This window comes from Tachypleus tridentatus, chromosome 13 (assembly GCF_004210375.1).
Source record: "Tachypleus tridentatus isolate NWPU-2018 chromosome 13, ASM421037v1, whole genome shotgun sequence".
Classification (NCBI taxonomy): domain Eukaryota; kingdom Metazoa; phylum Arthropoda; class Merostomata; order Xiphosura; family Limulidae; genus Tachypleus; species Tachypleus tridentatus.
In genome coordinates, this window is record NC_134837.1 from 214,164,505 (window position 1) to 214,184,557 (window position 20,053).

The following is a 20,053-nucleotide window of genomic DNA, read 5'->3' on the forward strand; positions in this document are numbered from 1 at the left end:
ACATTATAACGCCCCCAAGGATGGGAGGTCGACCATGTTTGGTGCGTCGCGGGCGCGAACCCGCAACCCTCGGATTACGAGTCACGCGCCTTACGCGCTTGGCCATGCCGGGCCCATGATTAAATGGAGTAAAGAAAAATATTTCAACATAAAACTTAGCACTCTTTCGAAAAATCTTGTTGAATTACTCGTACGCAATACCTTATCATGTTTTTATCTACGAAGGTGGAGATGCCAAGTTAGCCCAGCTGTGTGGTAGTCGTTAAACTAGCCATTTCATATCTATTTCTTACAGTATGCTCCTTTTTAGTTTATTTGTTTTTTATTTAAGAAAATACATTTAGGAAGTAAAAAAACATACTTTTTCATTACATATTTGACACGTGTCATATAAACATTTACAAGAACAATCTCAAAAGAATCGAAAACACTTTTTGTGCTTACCATTTGTCTTTTCCCTTCCCTAAAATCCAGTAGAACGCTTTGATTACTAAGCTGTATTTTGTTTTTGTTTCATTTAAATTGCCTCTTTGCGCGCCCTCCTAGAATACATAATATTTTTATTGGTTTCTTGCTTTGTTTGTTTGCCTTCCTTTCCGCAGGTAACTAGTTGTTTTCTTCTTGCTTTGTTGTTTCAAATAATTATATATACATGTTCTGTTCAAGCAATTGGCTTTTTTCGTTTCAATATCAACAAAAATTTTAAAGAATATTTGAGGGGATGTATAAGATACATTTCTGTAGAAAATTATTATAGATTTGCCAAATAATATAAATAATTTGACTGGACCAACATGCAAAACCATAACTATTTCAATCTTCGAGACATATACCAAGAAACCTAGTTCTTTGTTTCGCTTTAACTGCAGATAAATACCAAATTCTTCATTTAATTCACGAGATATTACAGCACAGAGACTTGTATGTTAAACATTCTTTTTCATGGTCCGGTTGGTTTCGAGCTACAGCTCAATTTTTGTTTCAACAAATCGTATAAATCCCGCGTGACATGCTATTTTAACTCCTGTAATCTGTCGATAAACCTCTTCATTACATGAGAATTTATTCTTCGTGAAACCAAATCAATATTATAGAAATTCCAATGATATTTCGAAAAGTTATCTAGATAAAGTTTTCCTACTTCTAGCACTGAGCTGAAATTCATGCTGCATCTTAAAAGAATACACTGATTAGATTGATTTTATTTGAAAGTCTTAAGTCAACATGAAACTAGTAATACTTTATGTTTCAAGACGTAATTAAGGTATTTAACCCAGAGGTTACATGTGTGTGTAACATTAATGAGTTCAGTCTAAGACCGTAACACATGATGACAAACCGTGCATTCCTATACCCATGACGAGCGGCGTGTAAAATTCAACAAATTTAACTAAAAATTACAAAAACTAATATCACCTGAGGTAGTACTGTTCAAGAAACTAAGAAAGAATTGTGGACATTAAGAGCACAGGAGGGATGACTATAGAACGGAAAAGAAATAACAAAAACCACTATAATGGTTCATAATAAGGATCCCAAGGAATTATACAAAGCCCTAGTAGAATGTTTGGGCAAAAATGTATTCTAACAGTAAAGATTCAGTTCAAACAGCACTTTAAAATCTTTACTATTGACTACTAAAACTGTACTCATATACAAAATGCACAAATAATTACGCATAGTAGGCTTACAAGGAAAATAAAGTCCTATTAATACGGCCAGTTTGTAATTCATATTATTATTCTCTTGCCAGCTTACAACAAACATGGTTTGGTATACTGTACACAAACATTTTGTAGAATACTAAATTCCGTAGTGAGAAGGTCGTAGGGGTATTAAAAAGTCGATAAATTTCTTTTATATTTTACACTAGCTGAACACGTTAGCCCTTGAAGTTAGATTTTTTACACAAACCTCGTTTTCCTTTAAAAACTATTAAGAACAAAACTAACAGTCAATAATGGATAAACATGTAGATCCTCAGTGCTTTGGTGTCTTTAGAGACCCTATATTACGTATGAAGTGAAGAAGTAACAAAAGAAACCAATACACATAATATTAAATTTTATTATACACATTCATAAAATAATTACTTTAAAAGGCACTAAGATTTATTTATAGCAATGTTTTAGATGCATATGTTGTATTTGAAAAGGCTGCCTTTCTACTGGTAAAGTTTTATACAACGGTGGTTGTGTCTTAGTCTAAGCAAATATTTGCCGATTGCTATATATTACTTATAGAGAATTTAGTTACACAGAAGCTATAAATGATCACTATATTCTCAAACAAATCTCCAGCTCAAATGCAACATGACACTTTATATCTCGAACTAATGCGATCAAATAGTCAATAGCTACAGTAAATCATCATGTACAGTATAAGCTAGTTACTAGCTATGTTTATTATCGTTACAATGTATAAAGTTAGCTACCGTATTAAGTAATCCTTAAAAACCAGCAAAGAAGATAAAGATAAATAAAACACAGGGAATTTGGAAACTTGCATATAGGGATCTAGAGATCATGAAAAAAAAAGGTAAGGAAACAAAGATGAAGATACGGCAAACATTATGTACTTAAACTACAAATCTTTATTCTGATTCCAACAAATGTAATTCTATGTAAGAGAGAATAGAGTCAAAATAAGGATTAGCAAATAATGCCTACAGTATCTACAGCCTTGTTTCCTTACTTTATGTTACGATCTGTATTTGCATGTTTATAAATTCCCAATTTTTTAGCTATCCTATCATGAACACTAAAAACAAATGAGGAAATAAAAAATTAAGAAAGAATTTCGAATATTTGGAACAAATAAAATTCCCAAATAAATGAATAAAGGATATGATTACATCTGTATTGTTTGCATGTCTTATGGTTTGTGTATTTGTTTGTCTGCTTCTTGTATATTTTGTGCATTTTCAAACATTCTGGATGCGAGGGTAATTTGACACTAAACCGATTTTACTCCTCAGCATTAAGTTTGAGGGCCCGTAAAGCGTCCTCTGGTGAATTGGCAGTGAGTTTACAGACTTTAACGATATAAAATCCTGCGTTCTGTTGCTCACGATGACCAGACCATAAATATTCACTTTCCACTAAAAACACGCAGTCATATACACATTTCTTTTTTGTGGTCTGCCACGGTCTAGTGGTTAACGAATTCGATACGTAAGTTCATCACGCCACCGAATATCTCGCCCTTTCAGCAGAGAGAGGGGGGTGTTATAAGTTACAATCAATCCCATTTTATGACGGTAAAGAGTAGCCCACAAGCTGGAGGTTTGGAGTGATGTTGATTACTTGCCTTCCTAGAATTCTGAGTTCGATCTCCGCATATTTACGTGCGTTTTGTGTAAAAAAAATTATAAATATCGAGGCTGTTGTTGTTTGACAAAAATTAATGTCATATTCAAGCAAATAATTTCATATCGTACAGATGATGCAATTATACTGAGATAGTTAAGTCTGTTTATCATATTTTGAAATACATGCGGTTCAAAATTGATCAATACTTCTGTGAATTTTGTTGTTTTTTGCCTTGTTCGTAAAAAATTCCTGGTGAGTGAACGTTTTCGCATTTTCTTGTATTCAAGTTTAAATAAGATAGTTGAATTATAAAAGAGACAAAAGCAACTTAATATTTCACTTCCTGATTCTTTTAAGTAAAGCTGTTTGTATACCTTTGAAAAGTTTAGATGTCCAAAATGGAATATGTCACTTAAAAACTAGCAAACTGTATTAACTCTTCCAAAATGTCATTACGTCTCTCGCCGCCAGGTGTTATTTTAACGATTCTGCATGGAGGTAAAGGATTAAAATATTTTTGCTTGTTCGAATGAAAAATAACTTGAGCAGATCTGAACTGAATATAAATATACCATCATTCGAATAAACACGGATAAAAATGTACCGTCTTTGTTACAAGCCTGGATAAAAATATACCATCATTCGAGTAAAAAAAAACACCAGAAGAGAAACATTACCCAATAAACAACACCTAGACAAAACTGTACCGCCCCTTAATAAACGTACAACTGCGACTTAACAATGATTCTCTAAAGAACAATAGAGAGGCCGATTCTGATTGGCCTATTACACTTCTATCGTGCTGTAGTTTCTATCAGACATCGTAAGATAGTTTTTTATGCGTGAGCATTCCTCGCGTTACTGCAAAAATAATCTGAAACGCCCTCTGGACAGCAATGATCACTTTACGTGATGATCTGTCAATCTTTTAGTTCGTCATTAGTCAAAACCCATTAGAGACATTTAAGATAACACTATAATGGTGGAGCCGGTAATGTTGGAAGGAATTTAGTTATCCTTAAGAAGGTGACTTTGTTAACAGAATTCGAAACACGAATAAAAAAAAGTGTTATAGCTTCAGTCACGAAAACTTAGCATTTGATAAGCTTTAATTAAAGTCCTGGTCACGTTTGGCTGAGCCACGAGAAAATTACTGACATTTCATTTTACAGTCTGGTTATTTATTTTTATACAAGTGACTTAGTATGTTGTTAGCCATAAGCAACAACGATAAATAAAAAAAAATGTTTTTAAATGTGTTCTAAATGTATAAAATGGCTCAGTACAATTTCTGACTAGAAAACTTAACATGAATTTAAAACCACTGATTTCAGAGTTACCATCGCCCGTATGTTTCCTATTTGGTTTATGCAACTGACTTTTAGGTTTTTCTTATTTCTTCGTCTTCATCTTGTCCTCTGTTTCTAGCTTTCCTCCACATATATCTTTCTTCGTACACTTTTCCATTTTCCATTTCTCTATCCAAACTTTTTTCTGTAATACAAATTTCATGATCTTTCTGTGTGTGTGTGTGAAATGATTTAAAAGTCTTCTCAACCATATCTAAACATGACGTTGATAAAACGAATGATTTCTGAAAAGTTGGAAGAGAAGAGATAAATGATGCTAGGACAGAATAAACAGTATCTTTATCGTGCGATAAAGCTAAAGGATTAGAGAAGAAGAGAAGAGCCTTAGAACGGTGACTGATAAAGCCACCTAAGCTACAGTTGTATCAAACGGTCCTTAGAACGGTGACTGATAAAGCCACCTTAGCTACAGTTGTATAAAACGGTCCTTAGAACGGTGACTGATAAAGCCACCTAAGCTACAGTTGTATCAAACGGTCCTTAGAACGGTGACTGATAAAGCCACCTAAGCTACAGTTGTATCAAACGGTCTTTATGGAAAAACAAACAAACAAACAAACATATATATAAATATATATTGTTTAGTTTTTCTGTTGAAAAAGGTGGCGTAAAATTTCTATTCGCGAAATAAAGTGAGCGGAGATATTAATACACCTTACAATGTGAGTTTGTCAATGTCCGAGCTTTCGTAAAATAATAACTTGTTATATTTTATCACGATTATAATAGGTGCCTTTGGGATATAATAACATAATCCACGCGCCACTAACGATCATTAAAATTTGTATAAATGACTAAATCCCGAAACTTTTTCCCGTTTACGTCCATATAGGGATGTGATTCTTGTTTAGGTACCTTTCATATGCAATTGGGTCAAACTGTTTTAATTTCAACGTTTGTTTGGGTTTTCACAACCAAGAACTGAATAAAATATAAGTAAAAAATAATTTTTCTGGTACTCTTTTCTTATGACAAAATTTCATTGAGTATTTTCATGACTATTTTATAACCGAATTACCGACTTGTATAGTATTACAATTAAACCCGTTACATCCCATCCGTAACAGAGAATCACCTAGTGGATGGCGTGCCCGACATTTGGGCTGAGATTCCGTGGTTTGCGTCCCATATCTCCCCCTCCAAACAAGTTAGTAATTGTTTGTAATTAAACATAAAGCTACAGAATGGGCTATCTGTGCTCTACTCACCACGCGTATCGAAACACGGATTTTAGCGTTGTAAGTCCGCAGACATATCATTGTACCATTAGGGGCCTCCAAAAAAAAGAAAATTCCTTCCGCACTTTGAGGCTAAGGGTGCTTTATAAAATTTATGATTAAACCTCACTATTCTGTCTCACAAGAGCACCCAAAAGTTGGAGATGGGATGGCTGGCGCAGATAGCCCCTCTTGTAAGTGTGCACGAGATCCAACAAACAATGTATTTCACCTGTGTCGTCTTTAAAAGTGCCTCCATTGCTACAAATTCATGTTATTATGATAAAAAGCCGCCTCACTTGTGGGTTTGTTGTTTTCTCAGGTATATCTTGCACTGACGTGAATACATTTCGGTAAAAAGAATAAAATTATTTTTACTTACAAATGACACCCTACGGTTTACTGTGTTATGGGGTAGAAAAAGGTGAAGATAATGTGTTGTTTAATAACTAGCAAAGATGTTGCGAAATTAAACAGATAAAGAAACAAGCTTAATAACTTGCTGCTTATCAAAATGAAACAAGCCTCGGCTGGACGTAACCTACTGATTAGAGTGCTGGACTGCGGGTTTGGACTCCAAGATTCGAGTCGCATAGAGGAAGTGCCCTGACTAGTTGCTCTCCATCTGATCAGCACATCCAAGTTAGTGGTAGTTATAACTGGGCCCTGGAGTCTGTAACCGTTTATCTAATGTGTCGCAGAAGCTGATGTTCCTGGTTCAAATTGGCAACTCTAAACAAAATGTATACGTGGGAGGACACAACAGGAACGACGTGTAAAAACTTGTAAAATTGCATTTAAAACCTTAGCGTTGTGTTCAATATGCGTTAACCAGTCGTCTGTGGATTTAAAGAAGGAAGAAAAACTAAAAAAGGCTGGTGTTTCAAAGCGTCGTCAAAGAGAAACACTTCTTAAAGGCATTAAAATAATATTTATGTTCTGCCTATTAAGCTTACGGAATGCGGTCGTTTTCACAGATTAGCTATGATGCCATTACAAACTTTATTTTCGTTCTGCGTTGGAATGATTACACTGTACTAAAATATGTGCGATTCTATTGGGCATTCCTGTCTGTTCATTATATTGTATCCTTTTTCCTACACAAAGCACGTCACGTTATACTAATGGGCACAAAACGACCAGGACGTGTTTGTTTTCTGTCCACTGTCATTTTCTGGTAGCACAGTGGAAGGATAACACTTAACAATGAGGATCTCGCAGGATTAGGGACAAACCATGGTTTATAGATTTAAAATAAGTCCAACTTAATCTACGTTTCTTTTTAGTAACACGTAACATTTATAACGTTGTCAGTTAAAGTCTCATAGATTCAAAAATGCTGCGACTGAAACAATATTTATCTCTTAGTGATGACGAGGAAACCCACTTGCAGAGAAAAATATATATGTGAAAACGGTTCCACATAAAGATTTTCTCAACCCAAACGAGCTGTTTTTATGTAAATATTTATCTCTATAGTGAATTGAATTGAAAAATAAATAAAATCATATTTTATGTACTACAGCAGAGGTAATCTAATCGATTAAGACCATTAATTGTTGTGGAGATAATGTAATTCAGGTAGTTTCACATGTGGAAGTAATGTAACTAGTGTAATATCACTTGTTGATGTAATGTAAGTAATGTAATATCACATATTGAGGTAATGTAATTTACGTGATATCAGATATGGAGGTATTGTAAGTAATCTAATATCACATATGGAGGTAATGTAACTAGTATAATATCATTTATGGAGGTAACGTAATATCGCATATGTACGTAACGTAACTAATATGATATCACACATGGAGTAATGTAACTAATGTATTATCTCACGTGTGGAGGTAATGTAATAAAGTAATATCAGTTGTGGGGTAATGTGACCGATTAAGGTCATTATGGTATAATATGCCTGATTGATGTCATACGTAGTAATGTAACTGATTAGAGTCATTATATAATAATGTAACTGATTGCTATCATTATGTAGTAATGTAACTGAATAAGGTCGTTACTACATGTAATAATGCCACAGAATGAGAGTACATCGTAGTCATTCAATAAAACTTGTCACTGCAACAACGCTGTGAAGCTTTCAAGAAATATTTTCATACAAATATAATGACGCTGATTGGTTCAAAATTTGAACTTTGGTAAATATATTAATTTATTGACATTTATTTCTGGATATACCTTTTACTATTTCTACTTTATTATTATAAACTTATGATTTAGAAATTTAGTGAGCTATACCTATAAATAGTTCTATTTATTTTCATACAGGCTCGGCTTGGCTGCCTGTTGAGGTGCTCGACTCGTTCTCTGAAGGTCGCGGGTTCGAATCCACGTCGTACCAACTGTGTTCGCCCTTCCAGCCGTGGGGGCGTTTATAATGTGAGGGTCAACCCCATTATTCGTTGGTAAAAGAGTAGCCCAAGAATTGGCGGTGGGTGGCGATGACTAGTTGCCTTCCCTCTTGTCTTACATTGCTAAATTAGGGACGGCTAGCACAGATAGCCCTCGAGTAGCTTCGCGAGAAATTCAAAAACAATAAAACATTTTCATACATCCATGTGTTTTCTAAAGAATCTGAACAGAAAACGTTTATAACTATTTTTTCCTTTGCATTGACGTATACTTAATATAAAATAAACAGGTGTTTTTTTAAAACAAAGTGTAATATCGTGTACTTACCGTTAATATCATTTTACATTTACATTGACATACACTTAATATAAAATTAGCAATGCTTTTTTAAACAAAACGTAGTATTATAAGCTCAGTATCGCTGTTTAAAAATAAATTACTCTTTTATATAGGGTTACCATAAGTAGGAGAAAGTAACATCACAGCCAAACCCAATTATCTTTAAATACCCATATATTTGAAAACTGAACCGTTTTAAAGATTATCAACGTTCGTCGTTTATTAACCAACTTTAAAAAAGTGTTTTTTTCCTTAAGACTCACGAGATAGATACTAAGGAAGAAGAAGGAAAATAGACATAGAAACTTTGTCAATAGAATGGAAGGCTAAATGGCAAAAACTCTTGTGTTTCGATTGGCAAACCCATACTCTCTCTCCCATCCTGTCTCGTGATCGAACATCAAACATCCCAGGATTCGAGAAAACGGCCGAACTTCGATTTAGTTTATTGCTCAAGGTTTTTTTGTTTGTTTTTTTTTTCGTTTCACGAGGATAATCGAACATTCTCGTTGATCATTCAACAAAATAAGAGAAACTCCACGAGTCATAGGAAACCTCAATCGATAGAAAAGCGAGTGTACATTTGGCGTAAAACGGTTAAGATATATCAGTGTTATATACTAATAAATGACATTTGGTTTTGAAGGAAGTTAGAAGACGGATATGAAAGATTCTTACACGTTCACTGAGAGAAGAGAACGATCACAAAATAACTAAAAGAATCCGTGGTAAATGACAAGAGGTTAAAACAACTGATTCTCTGAAATAAGTAAGAAATCTCTCATGGACGAGAAATACGTGTGTTAACAAATAAAGAGTGACCATTCACTAGAAATTATTTACTTGAAAGTCGCCGTTTTGCTTACAAACGATATGTTGTATACGTATACGCAAAAATAACTGATTTTCCGCGCTCTTCCAAACAAATCAGTCAAAATAAGTCACAAAGAAATGATTACACTGAAATATTTATTTTTTCAAATCATTTCACTTATTCAAGAAAGAATGAATATTATGCGTGTGGAAACATGAAAGTCGTGGGACCGGAGTCAGGTATCTGAGATAGTTGATATTAAAGTGTGTATATGTATGTATGTGTTTTTCTTATAGCTAAGCCAAGTCGAGCTATCTGCTGTGTCCACTGAGACGAATCGACTCGTGATTTTAGCGTTGTAAATCCGAAGACTTAACGCTGTCCCACAAGAGGACAGTTGAGACTAGCTGGCAAAATATTTTTGGTACGAATCTTTTTCACTTAAAAATAAATCCATTAAAGTAGCACTTCTAAATGAAATACCGTACATTACAGAAACTTAACTCTCTGCATTACCCGAAGTTGTTTCAGTAGGCAAAGAAAAGAAAAGAAGAAAGACGGACGGGAGAGAAGAAGGTATTACTCTGAGTAAAAGAATAAATAATAAAAATCACCAAATAAAAACTGAAACACGAAACACTAAAATAACTTGTTAGAGTGTAGCTTTTATCTCCAAAATGTTTTTTTTAATGACTAGCGTGTTTTTAATCTTTATTTTCCACATATATAATCACCGAAAATGTTTAAGGAAAAAGGGTCGTTGGTGTGAAGTGTTTCGTGTTTCTACACAGCTCTTCAAGTTTAAAATATAACATTCGTTATTAATTGTTTCGCTAGCAGATCAGGTCTAGTAATTAGTGTGCCCAGGTTGTGAATCTTAAGGTTCATGGTTTGCTCTTCGTCTTCATAAAAAGGCAACCCTCGCTTGTGGAAAAGTAACTTAAGAACCTGTCAGTTCCAAGTTACTCCGGATTTACAACGCTAAAATCAGGGGTTCGATTCTTTCGGTGGGCTGAGCAGATAGCCCTTTGTGGCTTTGCCATTCGAAAAACAAAGAAACAAACAGTTCCAAATTAAAGACGACTATATGTGAAGACAACTGTAGTGTAGCTCTACACAAATATTCTAAGCAAACGAACACTGGAAATATAGCCTGAACTTCAAAAAAAGTGTTGTTGTTTTTTTCGTGTTCGTTTTAAAACATCGTCAAATAATAAAACATATATACACTTTTTAGTACACTTAAAAAAGATGTATAAGTAAAGGAGAAAAATTGATTCAGCATCATAGTTTCTGCAAATATAATTTAAGTACACGTTTTTAACTAATTTTTCAAATCTCTAACAAGTTGTTAAGGAGACGCTGCTGAAACCACTACCAAGATTAAGTTATTTTTTCTCAAAGTTAGCAATTTTGATAATTGAAAGAAAAAAACACGTTGTACCATAAACTGATAAAAAGAAAGTGCAACCGATTATATCTATGTATATATATATCTGTGTGTGCTCACGCGCGCTCGTGTTTGTGTGTGTAACAATTAGTTCAGAAGAAGAAACAAAGACATAAACGTCGTTGTTGGTTTTGTTTTTGTCTTTTGTCATCTTGTACTGATAAAAAGTGAAGAAGTTTCTGACCTTCTAAGAGGTGTTAGAAGATGTCTTTGGGCAGACTAAACTTATTCAGGTTTAAATTATATATGTAAAAAACGGCTGGCATGAATAGAGAAAGCACTATGTGGAGGAGCGAACAACGTTTCGAAACATAGTGCTTTCTCTACCCATACCAGCCGTTTTTTACATATATAATTTTCTCTACAAGTGGGTTTTCTTCTCATTACAGATCATTCAGGTTTAATAAAACCCTTAGTGAATATAAGTAGATGCCAGGTCCGCATGCCTATAAACGATGTTTACTTTCGTGAATTGACAAAAATGCATAGGTAGATAATAAACAAATTGTTTGTAATAAATAGTGATTTATAGTTATCGCAATTATATAAGTTTTATTGAGTTTTACGCATATTTGTAATCATATAGGAGTTACCATAAAAATCTGTACCTCGGTTATCGTTAACCAGTCAGAACACACACTCTATGTACACAGGGTTATAACTAGCCAATTATCATTATGCACGCTTAACCGTCCCGGATACAGTTAGCTAATTGTAATCAGAACAAACACCTAAATGACGTTTGGTGGCAATTTTTATTTTAGGAAGAAAAGACTTAAGGAGTATCACTGAAATTCAAACACAGAAATATTTCAAAATAATTAGAAAGAAATGAAAAAGCGCCAATGAACACGTGATATACAACAAATATTTTAATATTGGCAAAGCATTTTCACAAGTCTGCGGGTAAACACGAAAATGTTTAAACTCAGAATTACCAAAGGGACGTTTATAAGGTCCCTAGGCCTGGTATGGCCAGATGGTTAAAGCACTCGACTTCTAATCTGAATAGTGCAGGTTCGAATCCTGTCACACCAAACATGCTCGTCCTTTCAGCCATGGAGACGTTATAACGTTACGGTCAATCCCACTATTCGTGTAGTTTTGCGCGAAATTCAAAACAAACCAAACCTTTATGGTCCCTACTAGCTTTCTGAAGACATTTTTTTCCTAATAACCTATGAGTCACTCATAGAAACTTAACAATACATTCAATAATGCAATTAATTCCATTAGTAACTCCTAGGTTCCCCTATGTAATTTAAATAGGATATTGGTGATTTGACTCAATGTTTTTGGCTCATTTCAGAGACGGTTGTAACGAGTCAAAACATGAATTACCTCAACCTGACCCAATAATTGAAACGGTATGAAATTAGTCGATAAATTGAGGATTGATCATAACGGCTAACTCTAAAGATCTCTATTTAATAATAATTTTTGTTAATAGAATCTATTTTTTGATATTTGTTGTTATTCGATTTGGTCGTATGCTATTTATAAACAATGTTACAGATATTCTAAAGACACGTTACAAAAATTTCCAAACATCCATGCAGAAATCAAACGGAATAGACGTGTTTGTTTAGTCTTTATAATGCCAGCTTTGTAACAACTCTTATTTTGCCCTTTTAACGATAGAATATATTCAGACTAACTTCTCTAACGATTACTATACTAATATGTATAATCGTTCTAAAAGCGAAAGTACAGGGAAAGGGGTTAGTGTGTAGGGTTGTGTTACGGGTCTTGTGTCCAGCTGTTAGCGCATTATGAAAGTACTTGTTCAAAGAGTCGAACAGAGCGGGTATGGAGGCGGAAGTTGATGGATGGACACAAGCACTACAAAATTAGGGACAGCTACACCTGAATCTAACGAGTCTCTGACCTGACCGCTTAACCCCTGCACATGCGCATGAGGCAACATTCAAGTTGAACATATCGATTCCTAAAACGAGCGATGCTACAGGAATGTTACATATGACAGAAAATACTGACCTCACAATGTGACACATGATTAATCTTTAACCTTCATGACCTTAGACTTATTTCTTTTGGTACGTTTTGGTTCTTCAGTTTAAGCAAAGTCGCAATATAAATCGAAAGCGCGCCAATTTTCATTGTTTCTAACATAAAGAAAGAAATTTAATGCTATTATTTTTCTCCCATCTCCCAGTCCCCCGCGAGTGCAGCGGTAAGTCTATGTATTTACAAGGCTAAAATCAGATCGTTCGATTAACCTCGGTGGACTCAGCAGATAGCCCAATGTGGCTTTGCTATAAGAACCCACTCCACTTTCCAATGGCACAGTGGTATGCCCGCGGACTTACAACGCTAGAAACCGGCTTTCGATATCCGAATGAGCATATCACGGCAAGCCCATTGTGCAGCTTTGTGGATAACTAAGAAACAGATACTATTATTTTGGTGATGATAATTAAACTTTCAGCAGCTGGAAGCTTTTCGTAGATGCCAAAGGTTAAAGGTCAACTTTCGTCGATTTGTTTAGAGACGTGATTAATATTTACATACAGAATATGATCGTCAGAATGAATTCTTCACACGCTTTGGTTAGGGTTAGCAGAGACAACAAGCAGCTACGTATCGCATTTGTGTTCAGTTAGTATTCAGGCTTTGGTTTGGACTAGCAGAGTTTGTTTGTTTGTTTTGAATTTCGCGTAAAGCTACTCGAGGGCTATCTGTGCTAGCCGTCCCTAATTTAGCAGTGTAAGACTAGAGGGAAGGCAGCTAGTCATCACCACCCACCGCCAACTCTTGGGCTACTCTTTTACCAACGAATAGTGGGATTGACCGTCACATTATAACGCCCCACGGCTGGGAGGGCGAGTATGTTTGACGCGACTCGGGCGCGAACCCGCGACCCTCAGATTACGAAGCGCACGCCTTAACGCGCTAGGCCATGCCAGGCCCCTACTAGCAGAGAGAACAAGCAGCTACATGTCATATTTGTATTCAAATATCAAGTTAATACATTTATGAATAAATGTATTTTTTTTAAAAAAAGCTATTGTTTTGCACTTTTTCTAAAATCAATAAATGGCCAAAGTTACAATTATATTTCAACTGTAGATATCAATTTTTCGTAATACAATTTAAATCCTAGTTTATCGGAACTAAATGGCCCTCCCCACAATATTTTTTATAGCTATACGGGTCTACACCTAGAAGATTACTGGATATGGGGGGGCGTCATATAAAGGGGAAAATATAATAATAACAGGCACTTCCTAGAGACTGAAAGATTTTCTTTAGAGAAATAAAACTAGGAAATATGTTTTTCCGAAGAAAATAGATGTATATAGAGAGACAGACAGACTGACAGAGAGACAAAGAACTCCCCCCTACTATCACCACTCCTGTGAAAGTTTCTGAGTTAATCAGGGATTTTAAGTCCAGAAAGTGTGATTTTTTTTCTGACCTAATTCATTTTGTCTTTTTCTTGAAATAAACAAAAGGGAACCTTCAATAGCCGCGGCGTTTGATATTCATTTACGCAAAATTAGAGTAAATTAATCTACAAGATCTTTTTTTTTTCTTTTCATTAGCTACAAGTTAGGATACCCGACTTAGTAAGCCTCACACTTTACTGTCCAAAGGAATCCGCCTCATGATGATTGGCTGCCTCAAGAAAGGGGGATAAAGGTTGATGTCATCAAAGATGACGAATTCATAGTTCCAAACGTTGTCACCAGAAGACGGGATTTTTTTTGACGCGTTGCTGGGCCGCCCATAACGGTCGGCCATGAATCATACAATACATGTCTCATAATGTCGTTAATTAATTAGTTAGAATGTCCTAAAAGGGTGTTTAACACTAATTAATTTATAATTAGTTAGTTAAATTATTTAAAATTAAATCAGACCAAAAAGGACAGTTCGAATCCTCGTCACATAAACTAAGATTGCCTAAATATTAAATTATCATAACTGAACTAGGGTAATTTGGTGTTCATTTAAATTAACTCCAAGAAGAAATAATATTCGGTATCATTAAGAACAGGGAGTTACAAATTCTGTGAGATTTTTATTAAATCTATGGAATAACGTTTGATTCTTTTCTCGCGAGGTTCTTTCGAATTTAAAAAAACAACAAAATAAATAAACGGAAATGGTTCAACCGATGATAATTTATTTTCTAATACAAGAAAATTGGAAGAAAAAGACCAACTTTTAGATGGGTTGAGATGAGTTCAGTCTGCCTACACTTGTTAAAACTTTCCAGATCACCTTTCGTGTCCTATACATTACTTCTCTGCTATTACTATTGTCGACTATAAGAAATAATAGTTCAAGTACAAAGTATCAAATGTGTACTGATTGATATATTTGTATGATATTTTTACAATAATTAATTAAATTCAGCAATGCCCCCTGATGCTAAGTGGTAAGCTTGAAATCTTGTACCATTAAAATTCAGAGTGCGATTGCTGTGGTAGGCACAGCACAAATTATTCATTATGAGCTTTGCAGCTGAAAATAAAATAAACAAAAGGTAAACAAAGTTATTTCTTGTAGTTGGGGCACTTCAAATATAGCTATTGAATAACATGGATTTTTTTAAGTATGGGTTTCAGTAGTGTAGTCGTAGAATTTTTGTTTTTTGTTCTTGAAATTGTTTTAAAACTTTAACAGTTAATTTGTAAAAAAAAACCTTTTAAAAGGCCAAAAGGCCATATTATCTTCAGTTTAACGATAGGCCTTTATCAGATCTTCGCGTTTTATGCTAAACAAATCTCCTAAACCATTTTGTTTTTGGCAAATAATTTTATTTCTTCTTGGAGCATGAACTTTAATTGGATGTATGTTTCATATATACGATATCAAAATAAACTGTTTTGTTTAAAGATTAATAAAACAGCGCTATGGGTGTTATGTGAAGAACAGCCTCCCCAGTGATGCAGGGATATGCCTGTGGACTCGTAACACTGGAAACTGGTTTCAGATACGAGTGATGAGAAGAACACAGCACATTGTGTAGTTTTTGCTAAACTTGAAAAAACAAAAATTAAATAAGAAAAAACAAGAAAAACAATATTAGATTTACTTTCTCTCTCTTTTCTTTGTTTATTTTTTAATTTCACGCAAAGCTACACAATGGATATCTGCGCAAGCTGTCCTTAATTAAGTAGCGTAAGCGAAGGCAGTTACACATCAAAACCTACGGCCAAGTCTTAGAGTATTCTTTTACCAAAAATTGACCGTCAGATTATAAAGTTCCCATGAACGAAAGAGCGAGGATTTACGTTTGGCGTAATATGGATTCGAACCCCCAACGCTCAGACTACGAGTCGTGTGTTCTAACCACTCAGCCCTGCCAAGGCCATTTCTTTTTTTTTTAAATATTTATGAACAATGTAAAATATTCAGTTTAACTTAAAGTTTATTGGTGTTATAAGATAGTCGAAAGCCTGGTTTGAAAATAAAAAAACACACGAAAAGATAAAACAGGAAATTGGAATTTACCTGTTATAAGAAAATTGCCTTGAGTGAATCATCGAAACCGCCGTGCGCATTTTCTATCTACGTTTCTTTCATGAAACAAGCATACTTATCCCAGCAAAATTCGGCCCGGCATGGCCAGTTGGTTAAGGCACTCGACTCGTAATCTGAGGGTCACGGGTTTGAATCCCTGTCACCTCCTTAGCCGTGGGGTCGTTATTATGTTACGCTCAATCCCACTATTCGTTGGTAGAAGAGTAGCCCAATAGTTGGCGGTGGGACGTAATGACTAGCTGCCTTCCCTTTAGTCTTACACTGCTAAATTAGGGACGGTTAGCGCAGATATCCCTCGCGTAGCTTTGCGTGAAATTCAAAACAAACCAAACTCTGTGAAATTACCCATAGGAAAAATCCATACTCACCCATAAGTCCGCCTCTCTCAAGACTATTAACTCTCTGAAATAGTAATATCTTCATGAATTGCGCTAGTAATTAAACAACCGTTACAGCTGCGGAGCACGAAACAATTTGTCATGTACGATCGGTTCGTTTTAGTACGTAATCTGTAACAATATTTGTAAAACATGGGGGGGATATTATGGTTGGAATCAATACGAGAAGCAAGAAGCATAACCCTTCTTGACATACAAGAGACGTTGAACTACGCTACTCAAAGTCAACTTTCAAAAGTTAACTTTTTTCTTTCGAAAGTAGCACTGAAAAGACCAAATTTTAGGTGAGGGTTGGTGAGTTCAGTCTGTCTACAATTGTTAAAACTTTCTATTTTACCTTTCGTAACATATTAATTCTCTGCTATTAGTATTCTCAACTATCGAGGCTTATCTATGGATAAATTATTTATTTTATTTTTTTTATATTTTATTACTGGCCAACTACCTTACCATAATAGGATGTAGAGACTGAATGTTGAGATTGGTTCAGGATGTTTTGCATTCAAGCACTTGAACTTCACGCTTTAATAACTTCAGGTGCTATTCTATCTGTTGTTTTTCAGTAGTTTTTTACTTACGTCGATGTATAACTGAGGAGACCAACTATCTTCAACGATGTTTGAATGTCAGTAAGCAGTCATACGCCACTCGAGACTTGACTGCACAGGCTTGGGGCGTGTCTTGTCTTTACGTTTCTGGATTACTTTTTAAGATATTTTAATTGTTTTGTGAATGCTGTCAACTTTCACTCAGGTGATGACGTTAAGTTTTCATTTTATAACTGTGTACTTATTATTACTATATTATATACGTCTATCAACTGGATGCTCAGTGGTAAGTCTTAGGGCTTATCAAATTAGAAATCGAGTTTCTATAATAATGGTGGACAGAGCGTAGATATCCTGTTGTACAGCTTTAGACTTAACAACAGAGAGCTTGCATATCTGATATCACAAGTTGTATTCAGGGTTTATCTGCATCAAATCCACTAAAATTTGGAAGAGAGACTCAGGTGGACTCCTCAAAGATTGAATTTAAATAGATAAGCAGTTGAACGAACGGTTCGAGTTTGGAAGCCATTCCCATTTCACTGCCTTAATTCCACGAATGAGGGCTCAGCTGTAAGAGGTCGATAGCAAAATACGTGAAACCGAAGCCATACGAATGCGATATTTAATGCCACACGTATATCATTTAACGAAGAGTTCGCGTGACATAGCTCAAAATAGTTAAAAATGGGTGGTTCATGCCACATTTATTGCATTATGTTTTTGCTGTTATGCATATATTTAAGTTATGTGTTGTTAGACAAGCTTTGTTTGTCACATAAATTGAAAGGATGGCAGTTAATGTTTTGTGGTAACTTCAACGTTAAACACAAACTTAAGTGTCACGTGCATTTTTAAGCAAACTAATAAATGCAAAAATAATATGACGTAAGTTACTCCTTAAAACTTCTTTCTTCATGTATAATTTCTATACTCGGGTTCCTGGGCTTCCTGCCTGTAAAATATTTGACTTTGATGATACACGATTTCTTAGGATCATGAAAATCATTACAGTACACAAAATATAAGTCACAGAAAAGTTAATGAACTGGCTTCTACACTCACAATTCAAAAGTCTGAGATTAATTGGTTGGCTTACAATTTGGGGCCGAATGTAATCTGATAGTTAGCGTCTTCATTTGTGGATTAGTATCCATGATTCGAGACTAGATTAAATTTTTCCACATGTGAGGGCAATATTAAAGTGACAGATAACTTCACAATTCAGATAAAACAGCTGGAGGAAGTCCTCGTGACAATGGGTGATGCTGAATAGTTGCCCTTGCTCTGATCAACAGTCCCTTTCCAAATTAGGAACAGATTTAGAGATTTTGTGACGTCAGTAAACTTTCTGTCACATTTAAAGCCATCATATTGGTCGTCAAAATGAGGTATATTATATTATTTATTTAGTGTTACTTTCATTCACAATATTTATTGTACTATTTAATAAAATAAATATCATTACCTTTTATTCTGGTTTATATTTTATTATCATACTTTTTATTACAAATATTGTTTTGCACTGTTAGCTTAATATATGTATTTCGGACTAGCCCATTAGTCATTACTTTCAGGTACCATATTATTGGAAAAATAACACCTTGTATTATTTAAAATGCGCAAAATATAAACTAGTACAGTTATGAAGTACTAACGTCCGTTTAAATACATAAAAAACCCGGCATGGCCAAGTGGTTAGGACGCTCGACTCGCAATCTAAGGGGCGCGGGTTTGAATCCCCGTTACACCATTCATGCTCACCCTTTCAGCCGTGGGGGTGTTAAAATGTTACAGTCAATCCCACTATTCGTTGGTAAAAGAGTTGGCGGTGGGTAGTGATGACTAACTGCATCTCCTTTAGTCTTACACTGCTAAATTAGACACGCTTAGCGCAGATGGCCCTCGTGTAGCTTTGCGCAAAATTAAAAAAACAACACAAAAAGAAAACAAGAAACAAATATATATACATTTCAATTGGCAAAAGAAGCACCACGCCTCCTAGTGGCACAGTGAGATATCTGCTAACATACACCGTAGGAAATCAGGTTTCGATATCGGTAGTGGACAGAACACAGATAGACCATTGTGATTAACTACAAACAAACAAAGAAGAAGCACCACATAGAGTAGAGTCAAGTTTAAAGCCATAGGGCAGGCAATTCAGCACGTGGTCATTTTCTGTTTCTTTGATCAATGGGATTGGTTGGGTTTGCTCGGATTTCTGCCAGAAATGATGTCTCGCGAGGGGAGATCTAAATACAGTATCTGTCTTTCTTTCGTATGTAATTACCCAGAATTAAAAATCAAAATATAGAAAAGATATACATATGTTGTAAATTTATTTTTCGAAGCTACAATACGAGCAACACCTACTCATTCAAACCATTTAGTTATTAAGAAAACATATATAGACCTACATCCGAGTAACTCCTTACTTGCTGCCATATTATGTGTCAAGCTATCGATAATCTAGCTACTGAAGTCAGCGAGACGTAAAGTAATGTAAACGAACTAATTATGTCCATGTTGAGGCCCTCGGAGTGTAACTTTAACGTAAAAACATTTATGATGATACAACTAAAGAGTTTGGTTTGGTTTGTTTTCAATTTCGCGCAAAGCTACTCAAGAGCTATCTGCACTAACCGTCCCTAATTTAGCCGTGTAAGACTAGAGGGAAGGCAACTAATCATCACCACCAATAGCCAACTCTTGGGTTACT